Below are 11934 nucleotides of genomic sequence, written 5' to 3' on the forward strand. Positions count from 1 at the left end.
GAGGAGATGCCGCTTGGGCGCCGCACCCGCAGCGGCTCCCTCGTCATCAACGAGGGTGCCCGGTCCTCCCCACGCGGATCCTACCGTCTCCGGCCGAAGCCGGAGCCGGGGCTGCTCACGGTGAAGTCTGAGCACGTCGAGATGGCGGCCCCCGACGACGATTCCGCCCTCAAGTGGGCGAAGGAGGACTACGTCCGGGAGCAGGTGCGCCGCCAGCGCTGGGCGTACGCGGAGCTCCAGTTCCGGCGCCGCGGTCGCGAGGAGGGCGGCGTCATCGTCCTCAACAGCGACGAGGAGGGCGAGGCCGGGCCGTCCAGCGCACCACCGCGCCTTGGCGACCCGGGCCAGGGCTGCAGCAGGGACGGGGCCGGCCCAAGCCAGTCACGCGACGACGACGGCGGCGGCGGCGGCGACTACACCCGCTTCTATAGGCTCTTCGGCATGTAGACGACGGCGACGGCGATGGCGGTGGCGGCTAGACGTAGTTTGGCATAGTTTAGGCGTTGTTCAGGCGTAGTTTGCATGTGTTCGTGTTTTTTTACAAATTTCGATAAAGTTTCGGCTTGGTCCCCGGCTATCCCCTTTGACGGCGGCGGAGGAGCAGGAGCTGAAGAGGGCGTCGGCAGGATAGGGGAGAGAGCAGAGGAGTCATCCTCGCAAGGCTTGGCTCGGTCGCCGGCGATGTCCTTGGACGACGGCCTCTTCGAGAAACACGACGGCGACGGCGGCTCCATGGGATTGGAAGCGGGAGGTGGTGCCGCACCACTGGTGCGGTGGAGATGGCGGCGACGACGCCCTAGCCTAGGGCATGACGTGACTGGGGAAGGACGCGAAGGGGGGGTTGTGGACTGCCACTGGCTCGATGGGCTTTTCTGGGCTATCCACTTGCGCCGTTTAATTTTTCTGGGTGTCCACGAATGCCACATAACGTTTTTTTGGTGGATGGCATATGTGGGACTAATGAGACCCAGCGCCACTTACATCCTGACCGATGACTGGGAGCTAGGTCGCCCCAGAGGCCAATCTAGCGCCGGCTCGTCCTAGACGGCTCTTTTTCGACGCCCTAAGAGACCGAACGGTTGGAGATGCTCTGACATGATGAAACTTCATCCCGTAGTGCCGTGCCTATCCCCTCGACCGCCGCTGGCTTGATCTTGTCCGCCAATGCGACCGTTGTCAGTTCGCAGTACGCCCTCGGCGCTGATTCGAGGCTATTTCGGCCAAGCCGTCGCCGCCCCTTTGATGATGGATGTAGACGTGGACTAGTGGCCGCCAAAGTGTCGCTGTTGACCATGATGGCGTCAATGGCACATGATCACCATTTTTGGCTGCAAGCTCGACCTCCGTGGCGTCAACAAGGTCCTCTCAAGCCATTTCTACCCTTCACGGCGACCACCTCAACTCCCATGAGCTGCCAGCCGGATTCCTCCTCCTTGTAGGCTAGGTGTTCGAGGAATTGCCTAGAAGGTAATTTTTTTTCATTTCTTATTTTGTTGTTCTGCACAAAGGAGTAGATTGTAATGGAAATTATTGTATAGTAGATGAGTTCATTTGAACCCTCTTTGTGGGATGATTCCTCGTTCGAAGAGGAATATGACATGAACGAAGAGGAGGACATTGCTTTAGTTTTGATGGTGCACAAGAAAGTAAGAGCCTCAAGCATGGTGGTTCCGTTTTCGGCTGTGAGGTGATTCCTAGGATTAGGCAAGATGGGCACAATAGATTGATGCTCAACAATTTTGTTTCAAATGCGGTGTATCCAAAGTGATACTTCGACGCAAGCATAGGTTGTCTTGGGATTTGTTCCTTCACATTGCTAATTGTGTGAAGCAGTATGATCGGTTCTTTGAGCAGAGGAGGAATTGCATCGGAGATCTTGGCCATAACACTATCCATAAGGTGAATGCCACATTGTGCATGATGGCATATGGTGTCACGGCCGATTTCATTGACAATAACTTACAATGGGAGAGAGCACTTCAATCTTGTGCGTCAATTTTTTTGCAAAGGCGTCGGTTGAAGTGTTCGGAGCAGAGAATTTGAGAGCATCGAATGCTCAGGATACTCAGAGAACACGTGGTTTTCCAAGCTTGGATCAATTGATTGCATGCACCAGAGGTTGAAGAACTGCATGCATTTTTTGGGATGCCTAGATCTTGCAATGACATCAATGTGTTTCGATGGTCACCACTCTTTGCACAATTAGCCAATGACGAATCACCATCGGTGGAGTTTCAACCAGATGGCCACACATACAACATGGGCTACTATCTTGCGGATGAGATATATCCGAAGTGGGCTACCTTTGGAAGCCAATTTCAAGCCCAAGGTAAGAAAGAACTTTACTTCCATAATGCTCATGCGGCTGCTAGAAAGATGTGGAGAGGGCCTTTTGGGATTTTGCAATCCCAATTTGCAATTGTGCAAGGACTGGCTAGGTAGGTTTTGGGATAAGAGATCCTTTGGTACATCATCACAACCAGCGTGATCTTGCATAACACGATCATTGAGAATGAGGGTGGGGAAGATTTGGATTACACCTTCTATAGACTCATGGGACAACCGGTGTCGCCGCGTAGAAGGGAAGACCGAAACCGACACTGAGTGTAACATGACATTCGAGATTCTGATAAGCACAAATATCTTCAAAAAGATTTCATGGAGAAGTTGTGGGCATGGCATGGGCAACAAGCCCACTAGTTTCATATCCATGTTTCATGTATGCGTGATGATGAACAATTTGTGTTGAATTTAATGTTGTGGATTGATGAACTACTCCCTTCGTTCTGTGAAGAGTGTACATCTAGAAATTTTAGGACAAATTATGGAGTTAAGTAAAAAATGCATTGGAAAGGTGCAAGACACCATCTTTCTCCTCTTTAATTACCCAACCCCCAATGAGCTAAGTGCATGTAGAAATTAAGAAGACCATGTGTAGATTGCTATTGGTCTTGATTACCGTGTGATGAGAGAGAAGTATTTTTTCTACTTTAAAGTTCATTGGGAAGATAGAGAATAAATGGATCTTCAAGAAGAAGACTGACGCTGACAGTAATGTTACTGTCTACAAAGCTCGACTTGTTGCGAAAGGTTTTCGACAAGTTCAAGGAGTTGACTACGATGGGACTTTTTCACCCGTAGCGATGCTTAAGTCTGTCTGAATCATGTTAGCAATTACCGCATTTTATGATTATGAAATTTGGCAAATGGATGTCAAAACCGCGTTCCTTAATGGATTTCTTAAAGTAGAGTTGTATATGATGCAACCAGAAGGTTTTGTCGATCCTAAAGGTGCTAACAAAGTGTGCAAGCTCCAGCGATCCATTTATGGACTAGTACAAGCCTCTCAGAGTTGGAATATACGCTTTGATAGTGTGATCAAGGCATATGGTTTTATATAGACTTTTGGAGAAGCATGTATTTACAAGAAAGTGAGTGGGAGCTATGTAGCATTTCTAATATTATATGTGGATTACATATTGTTGATTGGAAATAATATAGAATTTCTGGATAGCATAAAAGGATACTTGAATAAGAATTTTTCAATGAAAGACCTTGGTGAAGCTGCTTATATATTGAGTATCAAGATCTGTAGAGATAGATCAAGACGCTTAATTGGACTTTCACAAAGCACATACCTTGATAAAGTTTTGAAGAAGTTCAAAATAGATCAGTCAAAGAAAGGGTTCTTGCCTGTGTTACAAGGTGTGAAGTTGAGTCAGACTCAAAACCCGACCACGTCAGAAGATAAAGAGAGAATGAAAGTCATTCCCTATGCCTCAGCCATAGGTTCTATAAAGTATGCCATGCTGTATACCAGACCTATTGTGTACCTTGCCACGAAGTCTGGCAAAGGTGTACAGTAGTGATCCAGGAGTAGATCACTGGACAACGGTCAAAATTATCCTTAGAGGACTAAGGAAATATTTCTTGGTTATGGGGGTGATAAAGAGTTCATCATAAAGAGTTACGTCGATGCAGGCTTTAACACCAATCTGGATGACTTTGAGTCTCAATCTAGATACATATTGACAGTATGAGAAATTAGCTAGAGTAGCTCCATGCAGAGCATTGCAAACATAGAAATTTGCAAAATACATATAGATCTGAATGTGGCACACCCGTTGACTAAACTTCTCTCACAAGCAAAACATGATCACACCTTAGTACTCTTTGGGTGTTAATCACATGGCTATGTCAACTAGATTATTGACTCTAGTAAACCCTTTGGGTGTTGGTCACATGGAGATGTGAACTATGAGTGTTAATTACATGGTGATGAAAATTGTTGGTGTTAAATCACATGGCGATGTGAACTAGATTATGGACTCTAGTGCAAGTGGGAGACTGAAGGAAATATGCCCTATATCAATGATAAATGTTTATTATTCATGCTAGAATTGTATTAACCGGAAACTTGATACATGTGTGGATACATAGACAAAACACCATGTCCGTAGTAAGCCTCTACTAGACTAGCTCGTTAATCAAAGATGGTTAAGTTTCCTAACCATGGACATGTGTTGTCATTTGATGAACGGGATCACATCATTAGGAGAATGATGTGATGGACAAGACCCATCCGTTAGCTTAGCATAATGATCGTTAAGTTTTATTGCTATTGCTTTCTTCATGACTTATACATATTCCTCTGACTATGAGATTATGCAACTCCCGAATACCAGAGGAACACCTTGTATGTTATCAAATGTCACAACGTAACTGGGTGATTATAAAGATGCTCTATAGGTGTCTCCGAAGGTGTATGTTGGGTTGGCATAGATCAAGATTAGGATTTGTCACTCCGAGTATCGGAGAGGTATCTCTGGGCCCTCTCGGTAATGCACATCACTATAAGCCTTGCAAGCAATGTGACTAATGAGTTAGTTATGGGATGATGCATTACAGAATGAGTAAAGAGACTTGCCGGTAACGAGATTGAACTAGGTATGAGGATACCGATGATTGAAACTCGGGCAAGTAACATACCGATGACAAAGGGAATAACGTATGTTGTTATTGCGGTTTGACTGATAAAGATCTTCATAGAATACGTAGGAACCAATATGAGCATCCAGGTTCCGCTGTTGGTTATTGATCGAAGATGTGTCTCGGTCATGTCTACATAGTTCTCGAACCCGTAGGGTCCGCACGCTTAACGTTCGATGACGATTTGTATTATGAGTTATGTGTTTTGGTGACCGAAGCGGAGTCCCGGATGAGATCATGGACATGACGAGGAGTCTCGAAATGGTTGAGAGGTAAATATTGATATATTGGATGATAGTATTTGGACACCGGATTGGTTTTGGGACGTTTTTGTTGGGGAACGTAGCATAAATTCAAAATTTTCCTACGTGTCACCAAGATCTATCTATGGAGTCATCTAGCAACGAGGGAGGAGTGGATCTACATACCCTTGTAGATCGCGCGCGGAAGCGTTCAAGAGAACGGGGTTGATGGAGTCGTACTCGTCGTGATCCAAATCACCGATGATCCTAGCGCCGAACGGACGACACCTCCGCGTTCAACACACGTATGGAGCAGAGACGTCTCCTCCTTCTTGATCCAGCAAGGGGGAAAGAGAGGTTGATGGAGATCCAGCAGCACGACGGCGTGGTGGTGGAAGTAGCGGGATTCCAACAGGGCTTCGCCAAGCGCTGCGGGAGGAGGGAGATGTGTCATGGGAGGGAGAGGGAGGCGCCAGGGCTTAGGTATGGTTGCCCTCCCTTCCCCCCACTATATATAGGGCCAAGGGAGAGGGGGGGGGGGCGCAGCCTTGGCCCTTCCTCCAAGGAAGGGTGCGGCCAAGGGAGGAGTCCCTCCTCCCCAAGGCACCTCGGAGGTGCCTTCCCCCTTTAGGACTCTTCCTTTCCCTCTTCTCTTGGCGCATGGGCCTCTTGGGGCTGGTGCCCTTGGCCCATATAGGCCAAGGCGCACCCCCTACAGCCCATGTGGCCCCCGGGGCAGGTGGCCCCACCCGGTGGACCCCCGGGACCCTTCCGGTGGTCCCGGTACAATACCGGTGACCCCGAAACTTGTCCCGATGGCCGAAATAGCACTTCCTATATATAATTCTTTACCTCCGGACCATTCCGGAACTCCTCGTGACGTCCGGGATCTCATTCGGGACTCCGAACAACTTTCGGGTTACCGCATACTAATATCTCTATAACCCTAGCGTCACCGAACCTTAAGTGTGTAGACCCTACGGGCTCGGGAGACATGCAGACATGACCGAGATGACTCTCCGGTCAATAACCAACAGCGGGATCTGGATACCCATGTTGGCTCCCACATGTTCCACGATGATCTCATCGGATGAACCACGATGTCAAGGACTTAATCAATCCCGTATACAATTCCCTTTGTCTAGCGGTACGATACTTTCCCGAGATTCGATCGTCGGTATCCCGATACCTTGTTCAATCTCGTTACCGGCAAGTCTCTTTACTCGTTTCGTAACACATCATCCCGCGATCAACTCCTTGATCACATTGTGCACATTATGATGATGTCCTACTGAGTGGGCCTAGAGATACCTCTCCGTTTACACGGAGTGACAAATCCCAGTCTCGATTCGTGCCAACCCAACAGACACTTTCGGAGATACCTATAGTGTACCTTTATAGCCACCCAGTTACGTTGTGACGTTTGGCACACCCAAAGCACTCCTACGGTATCCGGGAGTTGCACAATCTCATGGTCTAAGGAAATGATACTTGACATTAGAAAAGCTTTAGCATACGAACTACATGATCTTGTGCTAGGCTTAGGATTGGGTCTTTGTCCATCACATCATTCTCCTAATGATGTGATCCCGTTATCAATGACATCCAATGTCCATGGTCAGGAAACCGTAACCATCTATTGATCAACGAGCTAGTCAACTAGAGGCTTACTAGGGACATGGCGTTGTCTATGTATCCACACATGTATCTGAGTTTCCTATCAATACAATTCTAGCATGGATAATAAACGATTATCATGAACAAGGAAATATAATAATAACTAATTTATTATTGCCTCTAGGGCATATTTCCAACAGTCTCCCACTCGCACTAGAGTCAATAATCCAGTTCACATCGATATGCGATTAACACTCAAGGTCACATCCCCATGTGACTAACACCCAAAGAGTTTACTAGAGTCAATAATCTAGTTCACATTACCATGTGATTAACACTCAATGAGTTCTGGGTTTGAACATGTTATGCTTGTGAGAGATGTTATAGTCAACGGGTCTGAATCTTTCAGATCCGTATGTACTTCGCAAATCTCTATGTCATCTTGTAGATGCAGCTACTACGCTATATTTGGAGCCATTTCAAATAACTGTTCTACTTGGAGCTATTCTAAATTGTTGCTCCATTATATGTATCCGGTATCTCTATTCAGAGCTATCCGGATAGGTGTTAAGCTTGCATCGATGTAACTCTTTACGTCGAACTCTTTATCACCTCCATAACCGAGAAACATATCCTTATTCCTCTAAGGATAATTTAGACCGCTATCTGGTGATCTACTCCTAGATTACCTTTGTACCCTCTTGCCAGATATGTGGCAAGGCACACATCAGGTGCGGTACTCAGCATGGCATACCGTATAGAGCCTATGACAAAAGCATAGGGGACGACATTCGTCCTTTCTCTTTCTTCTGCCGTGGTCGAGCTTTAAGTCTTAACTTCATACCTTACAACTCAGGCAAGTACTCCTTCTTTGACTGATCCATCTTGAACCCCTTCAAGATCATGTCAAGGTATGTGCTCATTTGAAAGTACCATTAAGCGTTTTGATCCATCCTTATAGATCTTGATGCTCAATGTTTAAGTAGCTTAATCCAGGCTTTCCTTTGAAAAACACTTTCCAAATAACCCTATATGCTTTCTAGAAATTCTACATCATTTCTGATCCATAATATGTCAACAACATATACTCATCAGAAATTCTATAGTGCTCCCACTCACTTCTTTGGAAATACAAGTTTCTCATAAACTTTGTATACACCCAAAACTTTGATCATCTTATCAAAGCATACATTCCAACTCCGAGATGCTTACTCCAGTCCCTAGAAGGATTGCTGGAGCTTTGCATACTTATTAGCATCTTTCAGGATTGACAAAACCTTCCGGTTTGTATCACATACAACCTTTCCTCAAAAAACGTCGAGGAAACAATGCTTTGACATCCTATCTGCAAGATTTCATAAATAATGCAGTAATTGCTAATATAATTCCAACAGACTCTTAGCATTGCTACGAGTGAGAAAGTCTCATCGTAGTCAACTCCTTGAACTTGTCGGAAAACATCTTAACGACAAGTCGAGCTTTCTTAATGGTGACATTTACCATCATTGTCCGTCTTCCTTTTAAAATCCATCTGCACTCAACAGCCTTACGACCATCGAGCTGTTCTGCCAAAGTCTACACTTTGTTTTCATACATGGATCCTCTCTCGGATTTTATGGCCTCGAGCCATTTATCGGAATCCGGGCCCACCATCGCTTCTCCATGGCTCGTAGGTTCATTGTTGTCTAGCAACATGACTTCCAAGACAGGATTACGTACCACTCTGAAGTAGTACGCATCCTTGTCATCCCACGAGGTTTAGTAGTGACTTGATCTGAAGTTTCATGATCACTATCATAAGCTTCCACTTCAATTGGTGTAGGTGTCACAGGAACAACTCCTGTGCCCTGCCACACACTAGTTGAAGAGACGGTTCAATAACCTCATCAAGTCTCCACCATCCTCCCACTCAATTCTTTCGAGAGAAACTTTTCCTCGAGAAAGGACCCGATTCTAGAAACAATCCCTTATTGTTTTCGGATCTGAGATAGGAGGTATACCCAACTGTTTTGGGTGTCCTATGAAGATGCATTTATCCGCTTTGGGTTCGAGCTTATCAGCCTGAAACTTTTTCACATAAGCGTCGCAGCCCCAAACCTTTAAGAAATGACAGCTTAGGTTTCTCTAAACCATAGTTCATACGGTGTCATCTCATCGGAATTACGTGGTGCCCTATTTAAAGTGAATGTGGTTGTCTCTAATGCCTAACCCATAAACTATTGTGGTAATTCGATAAGAGACATCATGGTATGCATCATATCCAATAGGGTGTAGTTATGATGTTCGGACACACCATCACACTATGGTGTTCCAGGCTGTATTAGTTGTGAAACAATTTCCACAATGTCTTAATTCTGTGCCAAACTCATAATTCAGATATTCATCTCTATGATCATATCATAGATCTTTTATCCTCTTCTCACGACGATCTTTCAACTTCACCCTGAAATTACTTGAACCTTTCAATAATTCAGACTCGTGATTCATCAAGTAAATGTACTCAACATCTACTCAAACCATCTGTGAAGTAAGAACATAACGATGTCCACTACACGCCTCAGCACTTATTGGACTGCACACATCAAAATGTATTACTTCCAACAAGTTGCTTTCTAGTTCCATTTTACTGAAAACGAGGCTTTCAGTCATCTTGCCCATGTGGTATGATTTGCATGTCTCAAGTGATTCAAAATCAAATGAGTCAAAACGGTCCATTTGCATGGAGTTTCTTCATGCATATACACCAATAGACATGGTACGCATGTCTCAATCCTTTCAAAAATGAGTGAGTCCAAAGATCCATCAACATGGAGCTTCTTCATGCGTTTTATACCGATATGACTTAAGTGGCAGTGCCACAAGTAGGTGGTACTATCATTACTATCCTATATCTTTTGGCATGAACATGTGTATCACTACGATCAAGATTCAATAAACCATTCATTTCAGGTGTAAGACCATTGAATGTATTATTCAAATAAACAGAGTAACCATTATTCTCCTTAAATGAATAACCGTATCACGATAGACATAATCCAATCATGTCTATGCTCAACGCAAACACCAATCTCGATGGTAGAGGGAGCGTGCGATGCTTGATCATATCAACATTGGAAACACTTCCAACACATATCGTCAGCTCACCTTTAGCTAGTCTCCGTTTATTCCGTAGCTTTTATTTCGAGTTACTAACACTTAGCAACCGAACCGGTATCTAATACCCTGGTGCTACTAGGAGTACTAGTAAAGTACACATCAACATAATGTATATCCAATATACTTCTATCGACCTTGCCAGCCTTCTCATCTACCAAGTATCTAGGGTAATTCTGCTCCAGTGGCTGTTCCCCTTATTACAGAAGCACTTAGTCTCGGGTTTGGGTTCAACCTTGGGTTTCTTCACCAGAGCAGCAGCTGAATTGCCGTTTCATGAAGTATCCCTTCTTGCCCTTGCCCTTCTTGAAACTAGTGGTTTCACCAACCATCAACAATTGATGCTCCTTCTTGATTTCTACTTTGGTGTCAAACATCGCGAATATCTCAAGGATCATCATATATGTCCCTGATATATTATAGTTCATCACGAAGCTCTAGCAGCTTGGTGGTAATGAGTTCGGAGAAACATCACTGTCTCATCTGGAAGATCAACTCCCACTCGATTCAAATGATAGTTGTACTCAGACAATCTGAGCACAAGCTCAACAATTGAGCTTTTCTCCCTTAGTTTGCAGGCTAAGAAAATCGTCGGAGGTCTTATACCTCTTGACGTGGGCACGAGCCTGAAATCCCAATTTCAGCCCTCGAAACATCTCATATGTTTCGCGATGTTTCAAAAAACATCTTTGGTGCCTCAATTCTAAACCATTTAGCATTACGCACTGAACTATCATGTAGTCATCAAAACGTGTATGTCAGATGTTCGCAACATCCACAGACGATGTTCGAGGTTTAGCACACTGAGCGGTGCATTAAGGACATAAGCCTTCTATGAAGCAATGAGGACAAACCTCAGTTTACGGACCTAGTCTGCATAATTACTACTATCAACTTTCAACTAAATTTTCTCTAGGAACATATCTAAACAGTAGAACTGAAGCGCGAGCTACGACATAATTTGCGAAGACCTTTTGACTATGTTCAGGATAATTAAGTTCATCTTATGAACTCCCACTCAGATAGACATCCCTCTAGTCATCTAAGTGATTACATGATCCGAGTCAACTAGGCCGTGTCCGATCATCACGTGAGACGGACTAGTCATCATCGGTGAACATCTTCATGTTGATCGTATCTACCATACGACTCATGCTCGACCTTTCGGTCTCTTGTGTTCCGAGGCCATGTCTGTACATGCTAGGCTCGTCAAGTTAACCCTAAGTGTTTTGCATGTGTAAAACTGTCTTACACCCGTTGTATGTGAACGTAAGGATCTATCACACCCGATCATCACGTGGTGCTTCGAAACGACGAACTTTAGCAACAGTGCACAGTTAGGGGAGAACACTTCTTGAAATTTTAATGAGGGATCATCTTATTTACTACCGTCGTTCTAAGCAAATAAGATGTATAAACATGATAAACATCACATGCAATCAAATAGTGACATGATATGGCCATCATCACTTTGCTCCTTTTGATCTCCATCTTCGGGGCTCCATGATCATCATCGTCACCGGCATGACACCATGATCTCCATCATCGTGTCTTCATGAAGTTGTCTCGCCAACTATTACTTCTACTACTACAGCTAACGGTTAGCAATAAAGTAAAGTAATTACATGACGTTTATGTTGACACGCAGGTCATAAATAAATTAAGACAACTCCTATGGCTCCTGCCGGTTGTCATACTCATCGACATGCAAGTCGTGATTCCTATTACAAGAACATGATCATCTCATACATCACATATATCATTCATCACATCCTTTGGCCATATCACATCACATAGCATACCCTGCAAAAACAAGTTAGACGTCCTCTAATTGTTGTTTGCATGTTTTACGTGGCTGCTATGGGTTTCTAGCAAGAACGTTTCTTACCTACGCAAAAACCACAACGTGATATGCCAATTGCTATTTAACCTT

Source organism: Triticum urartu, chromosome 7A (genome assembly GCF_056163025.1).
Source record: "Triticum urartu cultivar PI428250 chromosome 7A, HENAU_Tu73, whole genome shotgun sequence".
Taxonomy (NCBI): domain Eukaryota; kingdom Viridiplantae; phylum Streptophyta; class Magnoliopsida; order Poales; family Poaceae; genus Triticum; species Triticum urartu.